Source organism: Pararge aegeria, chromosome 18, assembly GCF_905163445.1.
Source record: "Pararge aegeria chromosome 18, ilParAegt1.1, whole genome shotgun sequence".
Classification (NCBI taxonomy): domain Eukaryota; kingdom Metazoa; phylum Arthropoda; class Insecta; order Lepidoptera; family Nymphalidae; genus Pararge; species Pararge aegeria.
The window spans coordinates 9,011,281-9,037,676 of NC_053197.1; the positions used below are offsets into that span (position 1 = coordinate 9,011,281).

General features: G+C 33.6%; 1 protein-coding gene across 2 annotated transcripts in view; it reads right to left on the reverse strand.

Annotated features, from left to right (window-relative positions):
* Nucleotides 1-26,396, reverse strand: part of LOC120631640 — a 71,641-nt gene that overhangs the window by 34,750 nt on the left and 10,495 nt on the right. The window contains exon 2 of one of the 2 annotated variants that reach the window (XM_039901296.1): nt 15,332-15,345. The exons of the other annotated variant lie outside the window; for it this stretch is intronic. The gene's annotated coding sequence lies outside the window, so the exon portion shown is untranslated. The remainder of the gene's footprint in view (nt 1-15,331; nt 15,346-26,396) is intronic. 2 annotated transcript variants of the gene reach the window in all.

The window sequence follows — 26,396 nt, forward strand, 5'->3', positions numbered from 1 at the left end:
GTTAAAGTAGCGAATAACTTATACCACCTTCAACGGTTGAGATAAACATAAGTAACAAACAAACAAACATACACACTTTTTCTTTAGTAATATTAGTATGGATTACAAAACAGTAATCCTGAACATTCCACGAAATTGCGAAAAAAATCGCGCTGTAGAGTAGCAATATTTTTTGTTTTTGCATTATGCATACATTTGTTAGAATTAACTGACATAGGTACATACATACAATAATAAATAAATATACTACGAGAATATACTCATCGCCATCTAGACCCAAAGTAAGCGTAGCTTGAGTTACGGATACTAAGATAACTGATGAATATTTTTACGAATACTATAAATGAATACTTAGAGTATACACATAAACAGCCAGATACTGAAAAACATTCAAGCTCATCACACAAACATTTTCCAGTTGTGGGAATCGAACCCACGGCCTTGGACTCAGAAAGCAGGGTCGGTGCAAACTGCGCCAATCGGCTGTCATAATAAGTCAGCCCGGGAGTGTAAAAAAATACGCAATCCACTTAGGCATTCATAAGCCAGACCACCCATGATTAAAACGTTAGCGCTATTTATTGCCTCTTTGTATTGCAAGGCTCGCCCTTTGATTAAATAAGGGGCAGCTCTTAGATCATCATTATTAGGTCTGATACATACAAAGATAAGTTTATTTTTAATATAGTAGTTTCAAAATTACAGTACAACAAGGTACAGTTGCACCACACTATAAAGCGCATCAGTATATCAAATCAATTATGTTAAAAACTTTTTGTAAAGTTACTGTTCGTCTAATCGATGATGAAGATAAGAAGGTTAGAAACCAGTGTTGCTCCTTTATATGTGCAACTATATTGAGTCAGTTTCACGTAGTGGCGTGCATAGGGTATGCAAATGATATAAAATGAAGAAAATCTCCATTAAGGGTTATAAAAAACTTAAGGATAGGTATTGTAAGAGTTAAAGAAAGCCTACCCTTGGGTATTTGTAACTCGTACTGGCGATTTTCTTAATTTTATATCATCTGCATACCCTCTATGCAAGCCACTGGTTTCAGAACAACACTTTTTTTTTAAATTTAATACTTACTACTACTAATAAACAAATCTTTTATTTTACAAAAATGTGCTAAAATAAAGATGATTTTCCTTCCAAAATAATTCACTGTAGTCAATAGTGTAAATGGACACCTATTTTAAGTCTATTTTTCCTTACTTGGCTGAAAATATTTTATATTCATGGGTGTCACTCGTTAAAACGCGTGTTCAATATTAAAGTGTTTTCCAAAACGCTTATGGTTTAACATACTGCAAAAAAAGACTACAAAATTTAATGTTCATAAAAAGAAATACATACTGTTAAATGTTTTTTTTTTGGAAATTATGTTTCTTTTGACTCTACATTTGTCTCTCGCAAAATTGCTTTTCCAACAAAAATAGTTGCGATGTTTCCCATTTGTTAAATAATCCGCAGATCTGTAAATACGTAGGTAGTTAAAACCGTTACAATGTAAGTTAGCAAATAAGTACGTCTAACACACTTTCTCGTGACTTGGCACGCGAGATATCTTTCATTCTGCGGGTAGGAAATTATAGTGTACTGCGTGGGTGAAGTATGGCTTGGTCTTCCTGTGTCGTGCCATTCACCTAACGTTAATATCTTATGAAAATTAAGCTTCATTTGCTATACTCTGCAAACAGCAGGAGAATCTGTATCAGTTTGGTGTAATTTATAATTTCTTCAATCCGTATACTCCACACCAAACAGATCCTCGGCAATGTTCCCTTTGCGCACGTTTCGCTTCGAAACCGGAGCATCCTCAGGAGATCTTGAGTTTGTAATAAATAACTGTTAATTGAGGACTTGGTTATTTTTAATGAAGTTCGCAAGAATATTGTTTATCGTCCTTGGCGCAGTGGTGAGCCCTGTGGCGTGCAAGTGGGCGGGTTCGGGTTCCGGGTTCGAGGAGCATTTTAGGCGTTCATGCTTTAAGCTTTCCGAATTTTCTTAGGACTAGTCTGCTTATGTCGTGGATGCGTACCCTCTCGGCAATGTTCTCTACGAATCCGTGAGTGAAAGAGTTCGTCTAAAACCCTCTTCGTTTTCATTCTGAAAGGAAACCCGTGCCTTCTAGTGCGCCGGTTATGCTATTCACTGGTATCTCATGGTATACGGACAAGTATGTATAAATAACATATAATCACACATATTTTATAAAAAAAACAAAACGATTTAATTTTATTTATATTCGCGTGCTGTTCTAACATAATGTAGTTTGTAACACGTATATGAAGTAAAATGCACTCGAATAATATTTTGTTTTTTAGACTACGAGTTTATGAAACATACAAAACAGGTTTGTATCAAAGTTATTGCCTTGCCAGGTTTGCAAGAAACATTAAAATTTAAGTAAGTACCTGCCTAACATTAAAATTTTACCTAACAAGTCATATAAGTTATCTTGGGTACTCAAAGAGTCGGTGCAAGTTAACATTTAATAAAAAAAATAATAATAAAATAGTTTTAATCGAAGGCATTTAAAACCCATTCACAGCTTGTTATTTAAGGACACAAATATAAAAATATTGAATTTAAATTATTAAATTAACATAATATAATCGTTTTTCTACTTATATTGGAGGTCTGATATTAGTAGCAAAGTACAAAGTAATTTTAGTTATAAATATAGTTAGGCGCAGGCGGATAAATAAATAAATAAATATACTACGACAATACACACATCGCCATCTAGCCCCAAAGTAAGCGTAGCTTGTGTTATGGGTACTAAGATGACTGATGAATATTTTTATGAATTATATATACATAAATACTTAGAAAATACATATAAACACCCAGACACTGAAAAACACTTAATGCTCATCACACAAACATTTTCCAGTTGTGGGAATCGAACCCACGGCCTTGGACTCAGAAAGCAGGGTCGCTGCCAACTGCGCCAGTCGATGTTACATTTTTGTCATATTTAGATACTAAATGTCGTCCTTTTAAATTTTCAAAACACTGTAAATAATGACTTACGAAAATAATTCTAAGAATAATGTATAACGTGCATGGCGTCACTAGCTCTTGTACTATAACTACTTAGTTGTGATAAATGGGCATGACAGTATATCAAATACATGTCAACTTAGCAGCAGGTAATCGAGTTATAGTATATAAACTGACAATATAAGCGATAATTTTCAAAATCTCATGTATCCGCTAGGTTATAAGGCTTACAATCGCTTGTATGATTCGTATGAGGAGTTGCAAGGTAATTGAAGTGTAGTCAGTCAGTAAGTGGGTCAGCGTCAATCGGCGGACGTACAATGTTTACTAACAAATTGTTTTTCTTGTTCCATTGTACCAATTGTAGGAAACGTTTTTTTCGCGTTGTGAAATTTTTAAGTCCTCTGTGTTTTTTTTTAGTCAAGGTGGGGAAGTTTGACCACTTTATTTGTCTGCGTGTTAGTATGTTTCTATTATCTCTATAAGCGCTCGAATGGATGGCAGAAAACCAGTCAAAATTAAAAACGTCTGAAACTATTTTAAAAGTTTTAAAGGCTTGGTTGTTCTATAGGTTTTATATAATTAACAATCACGCATTTATTTGACATTTCATGTATTTTACAGATATAGACGTAACATATCTACGTAAAAATCAAACTACCTTGCCGAGTTAACTAAGAACACATAGAATACATTTTGTCTTCTTCTTCTTCTTTAGGGTAATGGCTTTTTGATACCTTTTGTCATAAGAAAACTGAAATATTTTTAAAAATGAATTAAGGGAATTTGTGCCTAGATATTGTTTATGGTCCGGAGACTTACATAAGCTACTTTTTATACCGGAACAAAGAATGCTATAGAATATATCTAAAAAGTAATTATTTTATTATATTAAATAGTTCATACCAAAATGGCTCATCGGTTTTTGATGAAAGGCGGTTCCTGATACAAATTTCAATGTTTACTGCGAAAATTTCTAATAACTTCGTAGTTTATTACATGGAACTAGGGCCAGACAAAGCCGTGGGTTATACAAGGCGACTAAGGGAATATAACGGAGAACAGACAGCAGTCTTCTGTGCTACTAATACATTCTACTGTCTTAACAACTATTCATTTTTTAAAGTCATGCATAAGTATGCATGACTTTAAAATGAATTAAATTATTTATTTAAACTTTTAAATAATGTGTTAAAACACATTTATTACAGCGTGGTTATTATACAATTGATGAATTTCTTAATAACAAGGTTGCTTGGAAGCATCCAGCTCCGCTTTCATCTGTCACAAGATAGAAAAAATATTTTTAAAATGTAAAATGTAAATTGTTGATATTGGAAAAGAGCAACTGCTGAGTTTCTTGCCGGCTACTTCTCGGTAGAATCTGCCTTCCGAACCGGTGGTAGAGTCACTACACACAGACAGACTTGACTTTTCAAAAGTGCTTATATTATGCCTACTTGAAATAAATGAATTTTTAATTTTTGAATTGAAGTCAACATCTCCAGAGGATGCTTCGGATTCGGAGCGAGAAGTGCGTAAAGGGTACATTGCCGAAGATCTGTTTGGTGTGGAGTATAGCCAATTAAGCTTAATTTTCATAATATATTATGGATTTCCGCAAAGTAGACTTCCCAGCCGTGGACTGATATAGCCGCGGGTACCTATATCTTACACAATATAAATAAATTAAAACAAACAATTTTACTTAATCGTGGGTATTTATTATTGTTTTGACGTACCGTAACGTGGGTGCAATGTAAACATGTTTATGTATGATTTACTATTCACAAGGAGGCCGATTGCATACCACTGAATCAAGAAGGTCACTATTTATCAATTCACGAGACGGGAAATTGCCGGCGATTTGTCTGCGATACAAAACTCAATTACGTATAACAATGCGAATGAAAATAAACTATATCCCGTTAAAATAAAGTCCAGTTTGGAACGTCTCATATCAACAAAAGAGCTATAAGCAGTTATTTTAGACGAGTCAGAGTTAAAGTTCTCTGAAGAGTTTAGCAGTTACTTTGAATATTATATTTAGGGGACGAAAAAAAGGTACCTGTTTCTATTGGTTTATTTAAGTATTTGGTCTAACGCCCTTATGTTAAAATTATTAACCGTTATTATCGTCATAATTCTCAGCCTATTGAAGTCGCACTGCTGGGTATAGGCCTCCTCTTTCTTAAGAGGTAGAGTTTAAGAACGTAGACCCACAACGCTGCTCTTATGCAGATTGATGGATCATATTAATCAATAATCCCTATCCCTACTAATATTATAGATGTCAATGTAAGTTTGTTTCTTACGCTTTCACGCAAAAACTTCTTAACCGATCCTCATGAAACTTTGTACACATATTCTTGGAAGTGTTAGAATTAATATAGGATACTTTTTATCCCGACATTAAGCTCGGTTCCTTTGGGAGAGGGGATCAGTGTTTGACGATTTTACACCATAATTCCGACAAATTATAACCGTAACTGATATATAATTTTTTTTTGTACTATAGATGAATAATATGTGTTTAATTTTACTCAAACTGTGGATGGAGATAGAGGACAGAACTCCTCAGCGGACAGCAGCAAACCCCTCATTTAAGGCTTAGCGATACTGAATATTTTTTTTTTTTTAAATCTACAACTAAATTTAATGCCACATCAAAAAAACAAAATCAAACGCCGATGAAGTCGCGGGCAACAGCTAGTATAATATAAATTGTTGGTAACTATTATGTATAAATAATACGATATTGCATAGTAACACGTTTATTGAGCTAGGTAGCAAAACTTGACAGTCTATACATGTGTTAATTAAACTACCCACTTGGTTTTACTTTTGTTAAGAAAAGGTAAACAAATGATGTAGATACTTATATATGACAGTAACATATATATTGCTCATATAAATTGGTGGATCATTTATTGCGATAAGCCCGTAACATTTTATAATTATATTTGAGGTATTATAAGATACTTATACAAAACTCTTATAATTCAAGTCGTTTCTGTACAGGTTTAATAACTGGTTAAGCTTTCGAGCCGATTAATGGTTCGTACTTCTGAGAAAGAAAATCTCTCTATACAGGTCTTAAATTAAAATAACTCATACATACCAAACGCACTAGTACCGAGGTACTTAAAACATTATTAGGCAGAAACGTGAGCAGTAGGTATAACACCTATGAAAAGTATTTTCTTTTACACTTTGTACCTTCCTACTTAGTGTAAATAATCCTTAAGATACATTCTGTAGTGGAATAGATGTATTAAAAAAAGGAAAGAAAAACATTAAATTATATGTAATCATCATCATCATCATTAATTACTGTTAAAACACACACAAACAGCGAGTTTATTATACAATTGATGAATTTATTAATGACAAGGTTGCTTGGAAGCATCCAGCTCGTAGCATGGTGGACTACGGCCTTAAACACTTCTCATTGTGGGAGGAGACCCATGCCCTATAGTGGACCGGTGAGGGGTTAATAACAATTAAAAAAAAAAAAAAAAAAAATCATTTATTTCAGGTACACCTAATATGAGCACTTTTGAAAGGTCAAGTCTGTCTGTGTGTAGTGACTCTACCACCGGTTCGGAAGGCAGATTCTACCGAGAAGAAGCCGGCAAGAGACTCAGCAGTTGCTCTTTTCCAATATCAACAATTTACATTTAACATTTTAAAATTCATTTTTCTATCTTGTGAGAGATGAGAGCGAGGCTGGCTGCTTCCATTAAGGATAAATAGTTTTTGTTTGCATTTAGGTATAATTTTTATACTTTTAGAACATATTTTCGATATTAGTAAGTAATGAATAGACTGTTGTTTTACACAAAAAAAAAAATTACTACTTTACTCGCGACGCGACGCGACGTGGTGCTATAAAGTCAAAAAGTCAAATATTTCTTTATTCAAATAGGGACATAGATGGCACTTTTGATGCGTCATTATATACAAAATGTGGACATAGCAGTGAGTAGTGATGGCGATAACTACAATCGTAAACTTAAAACTAAAGCTACGAGGGTTCCAATCGCGCCCTGGTCTAAGAAGAAGCCCACAACAAACTTAGCAGGGTGTTCTTTTTGTTATCACCATCTCACATGAAAGTTATATGTAAAGGGTTCTATAGCTGCGCTATTTCTCGACCTCTTGTTACATGCATACATTTAAAATATATTCAAAATAATTCATCTTTAGAAATTCTCCTAAGATGTACGCACTTTACAGATTACAAAAATTTTACAGTTTGATGTTGGAACAAAGCGATTATGCTCCTAAATTAACATATCTGTTCACCCGATCTATACATATACCTACTGTGATCGGCGTATGTGATCTAATATTACGTGTTGGTTAATTATGTTAATTGTAACACATTGCGCAGTTTACACTTCTTCGTTTCGTAATGGCTTCGTAATAGCTTCACTTGTGATTTATGGACCGTGGCCGTAATCCGCCCAATTTTGCGAGCGTGAAATTCGTTCAAATTGAATCGAAGTATCAATAAACTAACGTTGTTGACTGAAAGAGACTTGATCTTTTCACTGGGGTTAGTGTTATAGAATGAAACTCGATCTTTACACTAGGGTAAGTTATAGGATGAAACTTGATCTTTACACTGGGGTAAGTTATAAGGTGATCAAAGTGTAACTGAAATAAGCGTAACAAAGTTTAAATGCGCCGACTTCAGAGATTCAAATTTGGTATTTGTACTACTTTATGTTTTAAAAACACGCTAGGCCTTTAGTCACGGTTATAATCAGTAATACATGATAATAATCGTCACGTAAGAACCTACCCGCATTTGAACGTTCATCAAACGTGGGTAGATATAACCTCCTTCACAGGTACCTGTATAGATGAATGCATGTATCGATGCCCAGGTGAGTATGTAATAAGATGAATGCATGTACCGTATACCTACTCGATTAGCCTATGCCCAGGTGAGTATATAGTAAGATGATGTTGGAAGTCGACGTCCGAACTGAAATAGAGATTTACACCTTAGCGGTAGGTATGAGAAACGTTACGTGTGAGTTTATTGAACTTCAACCAGTTTTAGATGCCAGCGCTTGAGGCGTTTGCTCTTCTTTTGTATAATAGTGAATGAGGAACAAAGTTATGAAGTGTGATAATCAAAAGCCTAGTAAAAGACAAAAGACTTGTAAAAGTGAACAGGCAACATTTCGCCGATGCTGTTCAACAGTTCCTATTAGGTGCCATGTGGTTAGGGCAGACCATAATACATTTCCCCCGTAGGTGTCGTACAAGCGTCCTCATTGCAACTACCATAAGCCCGTCTACTGCTCATAAATCAGTCTACACAGTGTGGTGATTATCGGCAAATTCTCCCTTTGTAAGAAGCCTTCAGTTAAATAGTGGACTGTTTATAGGCTATGGATGTGGGAATGAACGGGGGTGTATCCTTTACACAGATAAAATCTAGCTATTAACAATATTATATTTTATATGGATGAAACTTGTTAGGGATACGTTCTCGATGATTCTTTTCGTGTGGTGATAATTTTAGTCCAAGGCTTCGGTATAGTACTTGGCAAAGCCAACCCAAAAGTGATTGCAGTACTTACTCCTCGTTATTTGACGCCCTCAAGGCAAGGTGTGTCCAACAATTGGCGTTCAACCTGCGTCTGCGTGTGGCAAATCGCAAGAATCTTGGTCTAACGTACCTTCTTGTGATTGCTGGTACGCTGGACGCCACTAAAGACGCATGAAGCTTCGCACCATACAGTGTAAGAAGCCTTTTTATAAATAAGATAGAAATAACATAAGAAAACCTTGCTTGTGTTTTAGAAGCTAACACTTTAGACTAAATGTTCTAACCGATATTGGGACGTATGGATGAGATGTTTTTCAATCAAAAGTATTTTAACAAGAATGTAATGCAATTATAGTATCCGTGTTACGTAACTTTCAATTTAACAAATTGTCACTGCATCCGCTGTTTCCCTTTTTCAATAATTATTATTATTTTTTATACAATTTAATTTTTATATAAACTAGAGATAAGTAATATTATTTGATGTCGTATCCTAATTTAAGGTTTTTGTCGCTATATTCTCTCCGTGCCTTGTTTCCACAAGGATTATTATTGGACTACAGAAGCCGTATACTATATACGGCTTTATCAATTTATTTCTATCATTATTTCGTTTAATTTTTCGCTAAAAGCATGTACTCACTAAGTTTTGTTGGTTGAGTTTTTTAAGGCTTTGTCATAACGTTCTATGTGGTATATAGGCTTTATGGCGTCCTCATAATCAAACGTGGCGGATATAACAGATATAATCAAGATATAAGAAATGAGACTTATGTTTCGATTTTCAAACTCAAGTAAAGCTATGTAGGTGATGAAAATATATTTTGATTTGCACAATTGTGAACATTTCGTATTTATAGACTGACGTAGGTTTTTTGTCACGAACATTTTCTAGAAATATTTAAAGATATAAGCTGAAGTCATAAATTCCAATCTTCGGCTCCGTTTCACGTCCACAACCAATTAAGATATCACGGTCAGCACTCAGCTATCAACTATGACCTAACTTTAAATTAACTTTTTATATGTTCCGAAGAAAAGGAAGTCCGAATAAAAAAAAGAAGAGCAATGAGGAAAATCTAGCTACATAATAGATAGTAGGAATTAGCATAGAGTTTTTTTAACACTACAATTACTATCGGTTGTAATCGATTACCTCTCTATTATTCAATACCTATAGGTACTTGCTTTTAGCGGTTTCGCAATCGATAACTGAATTGGGAAAGCATCGCGTACCTTTTAGCATGCGCTTACGATTATTATGTTGTAACATTAGCATACGCATACGAATACTCATACTTATCTATAACATATAAATTTATAATTAAAAAACCCCTGACTTTCAAAATACCTTTATTATTTTACTAGTCCATCCTTCCATTTGATACCAATATTAAAAAATTGTGAAAAATAATATGAAATTCGCCATTTTGAGGTAGCGGCCATTTTGGATTTGAAATTTGTTGCAGTATATAGTATTCTACTAGACAAGTTCTTTTTTTCGATACCCATATATATAACTCCCTCGAGTTGTGAAATAAATAAGTACTCCACCATATTGTGGCAGTGACCATCTAGGACCGTTTTTCATAAAACGTAGCTATAAACACTCCCTACTAATTCAGATTTGTAACAAAAAACAAAATAAATATCCATTCGGGAAATACGATGCCACAGACAGACACACACATCATACTAACCACACACAGAAACGTGAACTTAAGACACCAGTCGTTCTTGCGTTGGGGTTAAAAAAAATTAGCTGTTTGTACCCGCCAAAAACTTGTCAACGGATTGACTTCAACTTTTTTGATAGATTTTCGTTTCAACTGTTTATTAAGTCAGAGCCAAGTCAAAGGAGCCTTAAAGTCGTCACGGCTTTACGTGCTTTAATACATATAGACGTAACAAACATCCATGTTCTCAGTTAGGTGTGAGAGTATATATAAATATAATATCTTCCGACCTTTTTCTGGCGTATTTTAAACTTTACACTTTTATCGCATTATAAATTATGCGATATACAACTTTCACAGTTATTTTATGCGTTTGTATAGAGACATCTTGTTGAAATAGTTGCTAAAACGGGCAGCACGTGGCTTAAAAAGCGTATGTACACTTACGTCAGGGTGTAAATCAAGAATCCACAGTAAAACAATGAATGTCATTTTTTGTGAACCTGACATCACCTTTATGTCATTGTACATTCATTTAATTCAATTCAATTTAAACAGTGAATAAATATGGAAGGAAGGTTATTAGTCGATTTAATGTTAAAACTTGAAATAACTTTAAAAGAACGTAAAATCGCTGATCTCTGAATAAACATTTTTAGATTAAAGAGTCTTCCAATATAGTCTATTATTTTACAACGAATACTGTCGGGCCCTGACCGTCATGTCTGCATAGATACAGCTTTAACGAGATCGTAATATTTGAATTCGGAATAACTCAATATAGAAACTAAGTTCTTTGTGATATCATAATAATACAGTCGCACATAGATAAAAACACTATAGGTATGATATTAAATCTCAAGGCATTCTTATTATTCTAACGCATGTTTTTTTCACAAGTTTGAACACCTATACTACGCTCTTTTTAAAAAATATTTTGTAATATGTATGCTTATCTTGGTATCTACCTACGTAAGCCAGAGGTAAAATACAACTGGTCAAGTGCGAGTCGACCTCGCGCCCTGAGCGTTTTGTGCTTTGGAAGAAAACTTAAGTTTCTAAAGGATTCTTAAGCAGGAAAATATTAAGGGTTTTTTAATTTGCAAAAATAGAGTGTTAATATTTTTGAACCTTTTTATTATGAAATTAAAAACTACGCAGTTAAAATACGATAAATGTATTTAAAAAAAAAGTGCGACCTAAGCTTTGTCTTTTGCAATAAAACTATTTACAAATGTTTTTTTTTACCATATTTACAATAAAGTTTGATAAGCATTAAATCAGATCAAGTAATAAAGTACCTAGTTATTGAAAAAAAGAGTTGTAAAATTAGGACACACAAACGGGTTAAGTCACACCCTAACCTGCTGGCCACGAGACAGTCCAATGGTTGGAATAAATGGGTGAAAATATACCAATAATACCACGGGTAGCGACGATGGGTGGAGTGGCGCGTTAACAGGCTACAATTAGGAACATTCATTCCCAGAGCGCGGACTTTTGAAAGACGGGATTTGTCATGCGGCCAGAACTTAACGGTTCCTTTTTAAATTTTGGTACGGAGCTCTAAAAACATACCAATACTCATGATTATCGAAGCGCAAAGGACGGTCAAGGTGAAGGCCGAGATGACGCCAGCTCCAGGAGTGTCTCATGGCTTAGCTAATTCTAATTATACAAAGCATCCTTACTTATATTCTAAATGATGATGTGAGTTTTTGTTTGTACAGTTTACTCTTACTGTCAACTAAAAATAATCACAAGATTGTTTAAAGAAAGGTACGAAAATATGACTTTAAATAATATAACTTTTTCATTAACCTTTTCAAAGCTAGCAGTTAAGTTTGGATATACAGAACAATCTTCGATTACATTGACTGTTGGAAAAAGTTAAAATTCGCTAAGAGCAGCTAAATGAAGTTTAAATAACTTGAAACTATTAATAATCTATGTAGTTCTTCACAGCGAAACCAAGATAAGGATTTCTGACTAATTGTATGCCCACTTTATCAGATAAAAAAAACGATAGAAATGTTAAAGTTACCTCTAACGAAAATTTGAAGTAACTACGTCCTTGTTTATGTAATTTATTTCTCTAAGTGTAAGTAAAAAACTTTTAGTAAATTAAAAAAAAAATTCTGATCCAATCAACGACTTTAAGAATATATAAAAATTTGGAAATAAACCCATTTGTAAATTGCAACGTTACATTCAGAAATCGAAATTCTGTCTGGTTCCATTGCGTGGAGTGTACGATTAACTTAGGAATTATAAATTCAAGTAAGAGCACTACATACTAGCACAAGTAATTAAACGTTTATGCTTTATTAATTTAATTTTTGTATGTAACCTTATCAATTTCCTTTAGTTAATTAAAATAAAGGTTACTAGAAGGTTTATTATTATTAATATTAAAATGTAGGAGTCTGCAGTTTCTTATCTATTTAGTTAATATAAACCGTGATTTTCTTATCGTTGAACATCGACTCTTCTTTGATCTATCTACAACGGACGAATAAAAGTAACTGTGAGCAATATTCAAGTATTTAAAATAATTTAACTCCAGCCATAAAAACATTTTATCGTCATTTCCACGAAACATGGAGTCTTAGTATGGAAACCATAGACTAATCTGTACAATATTGTGCTTATTTTTCCAGGTTTTTCTTTGAATAAATAAGGAACAATAAATAAATATTTGTTATAAATATTGTGTAATTGATGATGATAATGATGATCAAATTAAGTACCTTTACGATTTTTCTGCTTTGTGAGGCAACCGCAATTGATGGTACGGTATCAATTAAAACCGACGCCGCCTCGCGCTGCTGACTCTGCGATGTAGGGTGCTTCTTATTAACCCTTATTTATATTTTTTAATATATAGTCAGTGGACAGATAAAGAAGAACGGGCAGCGGCGTCTTCTTTGCTACTATACAAACATCTTTTGCAATCACCCAAACGTCTACGTCTTGGGAAAGGTCTTTATATATATTATAGTTATTTATTTTATTTATATATTTGTAATTTTTTTAAATCTTATTGAGTGCACCACCTACCTCTTTTCCATGTTTTTTTCTTTTTACGCCTTTGGTTGCCTGGAAGAAATCGCTATGTAGCGATAAGGCCACCAAATTGTACCTACTCTCTTGCTCTGTATTTATATCTCTGTAACTCCTTTTTTCGTGGTGTATTCATTCATTCATACGTTTTGTCATGTCATGGCTATTGTTTTATTGGACAGATTTGGTCACTGTTTTAAGGCGGACAAAAAGTTCTTTGGATTCATTGTTACGTAATATATTGTATCATGAAAAAATAATAAAGTATGTATAGAGAACACGACTTATCCGTAAGTACTCATAAGCACGTTCCACACGTACCTATTCACAACTTGTGCTTTCTAAGGCCCATGAACCTCAGCCTTGTTTGGTTATGATTTTCTCTAACCACAAGGTCAGCGTTGAACTATATTACATACGAACTGTTGACGGCATTTTTATTTTTTTACTTTTTTTCTACAAATCCCGTGGAAACCATTTGTTTCCCTGGGATAAAAAGTAGCCAATGTTACTCTCCGTCCTTTTAACTAAATCCATGTCAAAAATTATGTTGATAGGTTGCTTAGTTAGGACGTAGAGAAAGGACAAACAAACATTTTCGCATTTATAATATTAAGTAAGGTTATAAGCTAATCTCATAACTGTAATGTTAGGCAAAAAGCTGGGCACTGATGTATTCTCAGATACGAGAGAGGGTTTTAGAGCATAAATCAACCACACCTCTCAAATGTAGGTTGGTGGGCTTCAACTAATATTATCATAAGTTAGTGATAGTATCTGGGACCGATGCCGGTTGCTTAACGTGCTCTCCGAGGTACGGGGGTTGCCCCCGCAAATGTCCTAACTCCGGACGTTTTTAAGAGAAACTGGTGCCTTTTTAATGTGCCAATAATGGGTTGATGATGATGAAGATGAATGATTGGATACAATTTTACTGTACACCACATAAACATATAGAAAAATTGTAAATAAAAATTAGAAAAAAGGATCCAATTTGGTGGCCTTATCGCTACATAGCGATCTCTTTCAGGCAACCAAAGGCGTTAAACACAACACAAGCTGAGGGGTAGGTGGTGCATATAATTAAGCATACATATTTGCATATACCTATACATATATAAATACTATAAATATATATAATAAACTTACAATATCATATATACATACTAGGGTGGCGCAAAAAAAACGACTATTTTTTTTTTTGAGTCTCGGATGAAAAAATGTTAGTTTTTGATGTTTTAAGAGCCCTCTCCAAAGGACAGCTCAAAAAAAAATTCTTAAGAGGTCACTCCAAATTTTTTTAAATTTTGAAAATCGTCGAAAATCGATTTTTTTTTTTTTTTTAATTTTTTTTCTCGTTTCGGTATAATTTTATAGACCAAAAAAAAATAAGTTTCTGAAAGTTTCAGTTAAAAATTTTAATTTTGAAAGGTCGCTCATAATACTGACTGATAATTAATATATATGATAATTAATATATATGCTTATACAATTAATATCAATAATACATAAATATATACAATATTGTCAAACCCCAATCGAAACAGAAGGGAATAGGCATGTTAATGTTCCGAAGATTCAGACAAAAAATGATCTTTGACAAGTTTTTTAAAAATGGAAATTGACTGTGCCTCTCGGATTTCAAGAGGCAAGGCATTCCAAAGCTTAACAGTCTGAATAGTGAAAGATCGCTAGAAGAACAATAAACTCTGTGAACGCGACCTGAGCTACCAACAAATTCAAATTTTGAATGAGGATGATATTCAATCTGAGAGTTATTTCAATCATGGATTGTGAATATGTTTATTATACAGTCGTAGGAATTGACAAACAAAATGATAGTTCACATTAAGTAACTATTATTTCAATAGACGCCAGCTCAAAATTTTGCAACCGAGAATATGTAGGTATTTACCTAACAAAATTTAATTTTACATGTACATCAACCTTGTAACAACAGTGATTCGTAGTCCCATAACAAGTGGCTTACAAAAACTTGCTATCTACTTACCTATATGTTTTAATCTGAAACAATAAAAATAATTATGTTATTTATTTGTACACGGGTTCGTTTTATCAAGAAAAAAATAAATACTAGGTGAAATATATTTATAAACAAAAATAATCTATGTACCAAAATAAAACTAAATAAAATTAGTTAGCCACTACCAAGATGCTGGCAGCATTGCCCCTTTGAAGGGTACAACAATTTTTTTGACCTCGTTAACCCTTATGGATAATTCTTTAAAAAGAGCTCAAGGCCCATACGGTCCCAAAGTATGTACTCAACTTCGCATTTGAATCGAAACAACAAAAACTGAAAGTATTTTTACAATAAATAAAAAATATACCAGTTCCGCGCGTATTCTTGTTGTAAAAGGATAAAAAATATACACATTAACAATTGAGAATTTTTTAATTATTGGATATTTTTTGTTATGAAAACGTTCCGGTATGCATTACGATTATAATTAAAATCTTAAATGGAATTTCCACATTGTGTTGCAGTCTCAATTAATTTATTTACATATTCTTTAAATAAGACATTTTGTCTTTAATTATTATGGTGAGCCATAGCCACATTCAATCGTTTATTCTTATATCTACAGTAATGCAAAGAGATTGCTCTTTGCATTACTGTAGGTTTTCCTACTGTACTTTATACTGAGCGTATCGTTTTAGTGCTGTAATCTAAGTTGTAACTTAGACATTAGAATGCACATATATTGCACATATGTGATCGTATTTAAAGTTAGAACATACGCAGTTTTAGTTCTATCATCATCATCATCATTTCAACCTATTGACGTTTTTAGGGCGTTCCAATAGCGACGTTGATGTCGTCTGTCCACCTCAAAAAATATAAACCACTCTCGACTCGTCTTAAAAATAGCACCATACCGCCTTAACGAAATTAAAATTTATACCAAGTGGTATTTATTACACATATTAAATATAGCATCGCGATAATGTAAGGATTCTTATACTATACATCCAAATCTCTTCAGGCTCAGTGGATTATGAAACTCACATTTACAAACATGAAGCCTTCAAATATTACAGTTTTCCGTCCTGCAACAGAGTTGGCACCTCTCAAGAGCAGCTTAAACCCAGCTAAAGCCACTATTTTTTTATTTATTTTTTTCATAGAAATTAATAAATAAAACCTACTATACCTATCTAACTAAAACCGAGAACAGAACGTGATTGAAAAAAAATATATAAGTAGAGGCTTTATCAATAGAATAAATTGGTTGAGTGTTTCTTACAAAAAGTAGAAACGTTGCAATTCTCATTTCAATAATATCACGTTCGCATGCGGTTTGCTACCGTTCAATAGATTGCTCTGGCTTTACAACTTTCAGCTCTAATTCTAGTCTGCCAATAGTTTTATTATTCACGCAACAACTAACTATGGAGAATGGTGCTTCAACACTGCTGAGTATCTGAGTATTACAAAATGTGTTCCAAACAACATACTAGACTATAATTAAATCTATGATGTTCTTCACAGCACATAAAAGTTATTTTTGACTCTGTTCAGAATAACATGGTTACATTTTTATATTTATGATGATAAATTTTAACCCCGAACACAAATTTGCAGTTAAGTTTTCTGGTGATAGTTACTTATTAAGAATAAATAAATAAATTTTTTGACGAATAGAACCGACTTTTTTAAGCAACTAAAAAAAATGAAATAAATGTTTTTAACAACATTTTTTAGTCGGTTACTAAGTACAGATATACTTTGTATACGGTGTCTTTTTTTATAGTATCTAACAACCTAGTAATTTTCAACGTTTTAATTGGCACCTACATAAAAATGCCGTAGAAAATATGAATTTTTTGCTTTTTAGTTGTTTAACAAAGTTGGTGTTTTTGTCAAATTGTTTATCACCAAATTAAAATGGGACCACCTCTGAGGTATAACATACGAAACGAAAAATGAATCATCAAAATCAGTTTAGAATTGGTGGTGTAATCGTAAACAAATATACAAAACAACCATTGTCATTAATCCCAACATAGGATTGCTGATCATTTTCGTTATGTAAACCAACAATGTAGGGGTCCCATTGTCGTCGGCAGCCAGGTTGCTGCCGAGCCCTCAAAAAAAGGCGCGTGTGTATTACGGCACTCCATTACCTCAGGCCAGCAATTTGTTGAGTTACGACCTACACTTTAAGTTCGCCGCCTTTTAGCCTAGATAGATGGCTTAAATAACACTATAATAATATGAAGAAGTGTTATTCCCCGCAGTATTCATCCCGGTAATGAGACTTATCCTTAAGACCGGTACTCCCCCTTGGCCGAGTCTATCCGGCGAAGACCCCCTTCTGCTAAATAATTGAAGTAAATTGAAAAGGGAGCGAGTAGGTATCTAAGCTATGAATAAATTCTTTACACATGCAGTTCCGCTGGGCAGGGATCGCTGGATTAGCATTTGAACCACACATTTCAGTCACGTACTACCGGTTGCCATCACGGTGTTCTTGTATAGATAATGTAAATTACATTTATTCGTTTTAGTAGCTATAAACATAATTTATCCTTGATATGGTTTTGATGTTATGTTTCGTTTCAATAGACCAAATTATTTGTGCTATTTAACATTATCTTTTGGTGACGAGCGGTGATAGATACAAGTACTCTGTGACCGAAACCTAAGCATTGCTCTTCGAACACGCATAGCGCGGTGCTATGTTCTCTCTGTACTCCTATATGGCGTAGAAGCTTGGACTCTAACAGAGATCCTGTCCAGGAAACTCGAAGCGATCGAGATGTGGGTGTACAGACGTATGTTAAGAATATCTTGGACAGATCGTGTACGGAATAGCACTGTATTGCAGAGAATGGGTAAGGTTCCAGAGGTACACTTTACAATTAAAAGAAGAAAGTTACAATATTTTGGTCATGTGATGCGGAACACCATCAAATATGAACTTCTTCGTAAAGTAGCAGGCAGAAGAAGGCTTGGCCGGGGAAGAATATCATAGCTCAAAAACCTACGACAATGGTTTGGAAAGAACACCAAATCAGTATCATATATATATTTCATCAGTCATCTTAGTACCCATAACACAAGCTATGCTTACTTTGGGGCTAGATGGCGATGTGTGTATTGTCGTAGTATATTTATTTATATTTTTTATTTTATTTATTTAGAGCAGCGGTGTCCAACGCAGAGGTAGCCCTAATGCAAACCTTCCTAAGAAGACGGTACCCTAAGAAGAAGAAGAAGAAATATCGCTCTGAAACATCGTGAGGAAACCTGAATGCCTTAGAGTACTTCACAGTGTTCTAAACTACTGCAATTGGACCCTTATATAAGACCAATCCGTTTTTGTCTCTGTTGTAAAAATTATAAGTAAATTTTATTTCAGGTTTATAATTTTGGTAAAATATAACTGGATTTTATAATAATACTAGCGGACCCCAGCGCCATCTGTCGACCCAAACGCATACCAAGAATTCATTCAAATCGGTTCAGCCGTTTAGGATGAGTTCAGTGACATACACACGCACAAAAGAAATATATATATAAAGATTGTTAGTATTGAGAATATCTGGTTGTTATGAATTTATATACGTATTTTCAATTATTATTGGTGTAAGCAAGCTTCTTTATTACACGAACCTGTGTCAAGTAATGTTGGCCTTATTCCCCATTAAATAAAATATTACAAATAGATAACTGCGTTTTTAATATTGATATTATAAGTTTGGTTTAAATTTAAATTGATGATATAAACTAAATATACACTTTACGATTAGATATATTATATATTATTTTACGCAATATAGGTCACAATATAAATGCAAATACTGAACAGATTTTCTCGACTCACGAATGATGTTTCGGGTAATAAATAATCAATTTTCAAGCCACGTTTTCCAAGTAGATTTCCTTGCGTATTTCCGGCGTGTAGCAATAAAGATAAGAATAAAGAAGTCGAAAATGCATAACGAAACTCATATTTTATACTGTTATTAGTAAGTGTCGAATGGGCAAAATGGTAAATTGAATAATACCTGCATGAATAAGTTTCTTAAGATTCCGAGATATATGATTAAAATCTATAATTGTAAAAGGCTCTGCCCTGACTGATTGTGACCAAACACTGAACGTAGAAATATGAAACTTTGAAAGTTTGTTTAGAAGTTAGTCATGACTCAAGTAAAATTTCCATAGAACTTAGTATGTGGTTTTTTGGTTAAAGAATAAGAAACTTCTGCGGAAAACATTACAAGTCTTGAACATAGTATGTAGGGGTAGTATTTTCAAAAACCTGTTAAACACGCGTGATATTGGGAAGAAAATTTGATATGAAAGCCGTTCTTTTTTAAAGATATTTTTTCATATTTATTATATCCACGAAAACTGTTATTTTGTCATTTATTTGCTGACCACAGCAATATTTTTTAAACACACTGTTAATGAGAAATTCTACGGAGATGAAATTGCTGGCATATTGCATAAAAATATGTAGCAACTTCTATGACGATGCTAAACGTATCTTCGTATTTACAATTATAGGTTAAAATAATTACTTCTAAATCGCTGTTCTTTGTTTAGTAATAAGATATTTACTAGTCTCATACCATAAAGTTGCTATTTTAATATTAAAGGATATCCTGCCATTGTTTGTGTTAACAGTTTATTTTTACATTTTGATGCAATGGCTTTTGCTATAAAAGAAGTGCTTATGGCAAGTCACCAACTAATCTTTACCTACATCTTTACGCTTAACGTTCTCATCTTTCATGTTGTCCAAGTCTTAGGCGAAAACCCGTTTACCTAACTCTTTTATAGCATCAAGTGACCTAACCTACAAGCTAGTGTATTTATCATTATTTATCTCTACGGATATCGGCTTGGTCTGTCAATTATTAGTACTATAAATGGTCTAAGACCCTGTCTCGCATGAGAGACGAGGCCTCTGTCCAGCAGTGGGATGTTAATAGGCTAATAATAATACTATGTCTTTGCCATGAAGCGTACTCTGAAAAAAAAACTTAATTTCATCATCATATCAACCCATTCCTCCGACAATGAGCAGAGTGTAGGCCATTGACCACCACGCTGGCTCAGTGCGGATTGGTGGTCTCTACACGCTTTTGAGAATATTATGGAGAGCTACCAGGTATGCAGTTTTACTAAAGATGTTTTCACTTTTGAAGCAAGTTATATTTTAATTGATTAAAACGCACATAACTTTGAAAGTTATGCCTAGGTGTTTGCTGGGATTCGAACTCGGCCCCCTGAAAATGAAGCTTCCTAACCACTAGGCTATCAACCGCTCCAATGACTGTTTTCTAAAGCTAAATTATTTAGAGGTGCCTAAAGGGAACAAGGTAAGAGAAAATCGAAATAAATGATTGCATTCAAATGCATGGCTATGTTAAAGAGACCAACTATCATTAAACATAGTTCATAATATGTGAAATTGGCGACTGCATCATCCGCGAGAAACTACTCGTATGAAGATGATCATACGCGATAATGAGATATCAAGGTCAGTTAATCTCTAAACCGTAGCTACTAGTTTACGAGCGGTTAATTACAAGAGTGGTTGGGTGTTTGAGAAAGTCTGTTTGTTTGTTTGTTCTTCCTTTACGCCCTTACTAAGCAATCAATCAAGTTTAGTTTTTGGCATGGAATTAGTTGAAGGGACAGAGGGTAACACTTTTTATCCCAGGCAAAAAAATAGTTCTCACGGGACTGGTAGAAATCCATAATAAACGCAGACTGCTAGTTTTCTCGGTTTATAAAAAAATATCGTAATACTTTTTTACTTCAGCATAATATTTTTTTTTTAATATATTAGGCTGTGTAAAAGTAACTAAGTTATTTTTGATAACCCTGCGTGGTTTCCTAGTCCTTCTGCGGGATAAAAAGTATGCACGTATATCTACAAGGATTTTAGGTTTGTCAAATTTTGGAAAGATTGGTTCAATCTTTGAGCCAAACATTAAATAAGTATCCAAGTCATACTGTCCATGTACATGTACATGTCAATATTGTACAGTGTGAGACTGGGTCTGTTTGTTTATTTAGTTGGCTCAACGACTACACAGATCCGGAAAAATTTCATAGAGGTAGCTTGCATTACTGGATATTAGATACTTATACCACGGGAAAACATATGGATCAAGTAATTTTAACAGAAAAATGTTGCATATTTACGCGGTAGTAAACAAATAAACTTATTAGTATGGATATATTTATTGTTACATTATACGTGAAAAACTTTCGACGGCGACTATTTTCAAGAAATATGCCTGAAAATATTCAGCCTCATAGCATATTATCACCATTAATATAAACTGGATGCGAATACAATAAGCACATAAAGTATTATAAACAGATCTCCGCGGATAATCCACATCGACGTTATTGGCGGATAAAAATGAGCGGTAAATCATTTTTGCACGGTCCCAGCGAGAGCGATCGTGTAGAAAGAAAATAAAACAAGCAACATTCAATTCGACGCCGATAACCGTCCGTACGTTCACCCTTAGGTATTACGTGATTCGTATAGACGTGGGTATAGCTAGCGGCGTTTTGGAAGCCAGCGCCGGCCCGAGCCCTTTATCAGGGTACAGTGAGATTGTTTTTGAAACCCTTTTGTAATTGCTTTCACAGCACCTATTAAATTGAAAATCAGTTTATGTTTCTTCTTTATTGATAATGTTACAATAAAACTTATAACTACACTAATTACTGTAAAGGTCATCTACAAGTGGAATCATGTTAAGAGAGCTGGTTGCATTTTCACAGCCAACAGGCAGGCTGATTCTGTACGCAAAAAAATTGTCAGTCCTTCTGTCACCAGAAGAATTTTTTTGCACTTATGTTTAAGTTGGCAACGTTGCCCACGTTCTTCATCTTCGTTTATCACGGTTTTTTCTGGGACAAAGATAGCTTATGTTACGTCAAAAATGTAGTTTATTGGTTGCTTACATAGGGCGAACAAAAAAGACAAACTAATACACTTTCGCATTTAATAATATTAGCACAGATTAAAAAAAACCTACGGAAACCGTGTACACGACTAATATTGAAGCATGAAAAACCACTCCAGTTTAGAGTTTTTGTCGAACAGCAGCAGCAGCTGACATTGACATTTAGCAGTTGGCATCAATTATTTTACCTCGAATGTTCTAAACTTCTACATAAAATGGGGAAAATAAAAAAGTATTTGTAAGCTAGTAATATTTCGGCGGATTTGAAGTCAGACGCACGAGTGTGTTTTCACTGTTTTTGAGCAATAGACTTTATGCAATACTGGCTGAATGAGGATTCTGTATGTATTCTTCTATTCAATATATTTTATTTTATTCAACTCACAAAGGTTGCTTTGTGGTGCATTTGCTACTCTGGTAAAGTTTAGTGTGTAGGTAGGCATCAGTATCTACGCTAGTGCATAAAGAAATTCCTGTAAACTAGTCGTAAGTTGGAAATAAATAAATAAATAAATAAATAAAATAAATTCTATAAAAGTTATTCTATTCTAGCTGGCGCTTATTTAGCCCAACGGCTAAGTCTAGCAATTCAAAGGGGTAATAGCGCCAGCATTTTGGGTACCCTGCCCATAAGTGAACAGTTTGACAGCTTATATTTATTGTAAACATTAACTTTAGTTTGTAAATATTATTTCCCTAGAAAAATATTTTTTTCGTTGGTTTATTAAAAAAAAAATAGCCATTTTAAATGGTAAACCAGTTAGCTATTCAAAGTGGCAACAGGGAAATTTGTTGCCCATAAGTGAACAGTAAGACTGCTTATTTTTATTGCAATAACTGCTTATTTTTGTTATTAGTGCCTACATAGTAGGTTACTTTTATTTGTACTTATTTTTATGTAATTATTATTGTACTATATATATATATATTTTTTTTTATATTAATAGCGGGCAAACGAGCAAATGGTTAAGGGATCACCGCAAACCCATAAAATTCAAAAAATTCCAAATTCGAAATTCATATATTTCAGTAGGCCTAGTATAAGCACTTTTGAAACGTCAAGTCAGTCTGTTTGTAGTGACTACCACCGGTTCGGAAGATTCCACTGAGAAGAGCCGACAAGAAACTCAGCAGATTCCTCTTTTCCAACATCATTTTAAAGTTTAACAATCTTTAAAATTTTTCTGTTTTGTGAGAGTTGAGAGCGGAGCAGCCTGATTCCAAGCAGCCTTGTCGTTAAAACAAAAAGAAACATCTAAAGATCTGCAACACCAGAGGAGCCACCGATGCGTTGCCTGCTTTTAAGGAAAAGTAATATCTATATATATAAAAATGTTATGTTGGTTTGTGTACGCTTCAAAAACTCAAAAAATTCTGCACCGATCGAGCTGAAATTTTAGCATGATATATAATACGCATCAAGGATTTTTTTTATCTATTTTTCAATCATTCAATCACAATGTGCCACAGCGAAGCGTGGCAGGGTACAGCTAGTAATATATAATTTTTCAACTTGTATACGCGCATCTAAAGAGTAGCTTGATACCCTTAGCGATACCCTATCCTCTAGTGAACTGTTTTAATTTTTTCAGATAGAATAGTTCGTACCTTAGAATATGTTATACGAAACACACAAAAGGTATGTAGAGTAGGCAGAGTGGCGTGCATAGAGGGTATGCACAGGGTATGCAGATGATTTAAAATGAAGAAAATCTCCAGTACCTACGAGTTATAAATACTTAAGGGTACGCTTTTTATAACACATACAATGCCTATCCTTAAGTTTTTTATAACTCGTACTGGAGATTTTCTTCATTTAATATCATCTGCATGCCCCGTGCATACCCTCTCTGCACGCAACGGAGTAGGCACTAGGCACAATAAAAATCAACGATTTATTTATGTATAGAAATGCGATTTTTCCAATTCGGGATTTCAAGTAGTAGCATTATTATTTCATTGCTATTTATGACCCCCCCCCCCCTCCAATTTTGCTTATGGGCTAATCCGAAACTGTTTAAGGTTCACCTTAATTTTTTTTCTCAGAATTGGCATTATGATGCCGGTTGGTTTTTTTTTTCGGGTTGTGTGTAGCTGATAATGATGCCTCTTGGTACCTGTCGCCTTGGGCGACCGCTCCTCTCGCTCTACACCACGTGTTAACATAACAAAGTTTATTACAATATCTTAGATATAAAAAATATGCTTTTACATTATAATAGCTTTTGTTTGATGACCCCGATCGTGACCATTAATAAGATATTAATTCAGTACATACAGAACCATTATAATAAATATTCACGCTTGACCAAACTCTCTGTTGTATTAATAATTATATAAGTTGCAAAAGCTATTATAAAAATTGGCTAACAAAATAGGGAAACGGAAAGATGATCATTGCGCAATCAACAAGTAATATACTCAACATATAAGTTCTTACGAAATTTTGCGCTTCTTTTATAAACATTCACTTTTGCGGTCTAAATGCAGATGCATATAGATTTACATTAAGATGGTGGTAAGTCTGAATATTCTAAAATATATTTTCACTTCTGATGCTTTTAAATTTTTTTTTTTTCTTTGTTCCTTACTTTTTTCCTTCGACATTAGGATCGAAGACTGTTCTAGGTCGGTACTCAAATATGCTACGTGGATAGCATTCTGTTTTTTTTTTTTAATTTTTTGTTTATACGAGCTCGGATTAAGAACACTTACATCCGTTTTCATATTCAATCTATCTGTAATCTGTTGATAGGTTGCTAAGCAAAGTTATTATTTGTTAAAAATGGTATGGAATTTTTTTGACAACAACAACTTTGCTAAGATATAAATCTATAGATTACGGATAGAATAAATATATAAAATGGCCATTAAACTAAATTTAATGCTCTTATGTATAAATTATTCTAGGTAAACTAGACTTGATTTAGAGTAACAATAAAATTGTTATTTCAGAGGATTTCTTTAGTATCAGTTATATTTTCATTGTAAAATGCAAGTGAAGCTAATAGTACACGATAGGTTAAATATTTTTTACATTATTTAAGCAAACCATTATCATTATCTAATGTTACATGGAACGACGAGGTTAAGTTAATGCCGGGTTACAATGAATATGTCTTGCTGGTAACATATTTATCTACTTATAAAATACACCATGAATGAATGAATATGAATATACACCAAAGATCAACATAGCGATTTCTTCCAGGCAATGGCTTAAAAGGAAAAAACATAGAAAAGAGGTAGGTGGTGCAATAAATAATATTTAAAATTATACAAATATATAAATAAAATATATATATTATATTTATATATATCTATATAATTATAACTATAATATATATATATATATTATATATATATATACATACATATATGAAATACATAAATAATTAAAATTACACACTTAAAATGATCCGCTTCAGCGATGTTCGGCTGATAGAGACAAGTAATGATCCTTCACTAGTTTTAGCCATGCTTGGTTTGATAGTTTATACAGACAATACTGTTTATTTTGATCAGGTATCACATACATTCACCGTTTACCATATCATCATGATGACTAAAGAATATTTATTTTCCTGATCTTACGTAGTGATAAACTAAATAAACCAAATTTGTAATGTGTGGGCTTTTCCTTATTCAATTATAAATCTAGACAAGGCCCTGAACATTCTTAGATTTACGTATAACGAAACAAAGTTCAAAACTAATAAAAAATCTCTAATCCGGAATTTCTCAGACAATATTATCTTCCTTATAAATAATTGTGAAAGTTGTGTTAGTTTTAAATATTGTTTTCTTAAAAAAATATTTGGTATATTTTAAGTAGACCTTTGCTCTTCTGAAACGTCAGGTATGTTTGTAGTGACTCTACCACAAACTTTCGGATATCACCGAAAAGAACCGAATTCTACCGAAAAGAAGCGTACTACAATATACTTTTTGTTTCTATGTACCTACACTATCTTTTTGTTCTTGACGACCTCCTCCTGGCGTAGCGCTGAGCGCTGTATATTTATGTCAGAGGTACGAGGTTCGATCCCGGACAGGGAAATAATTTCCAAATTTTCACTCGTCTGGTGGGAGACTTCTGCCGAGGT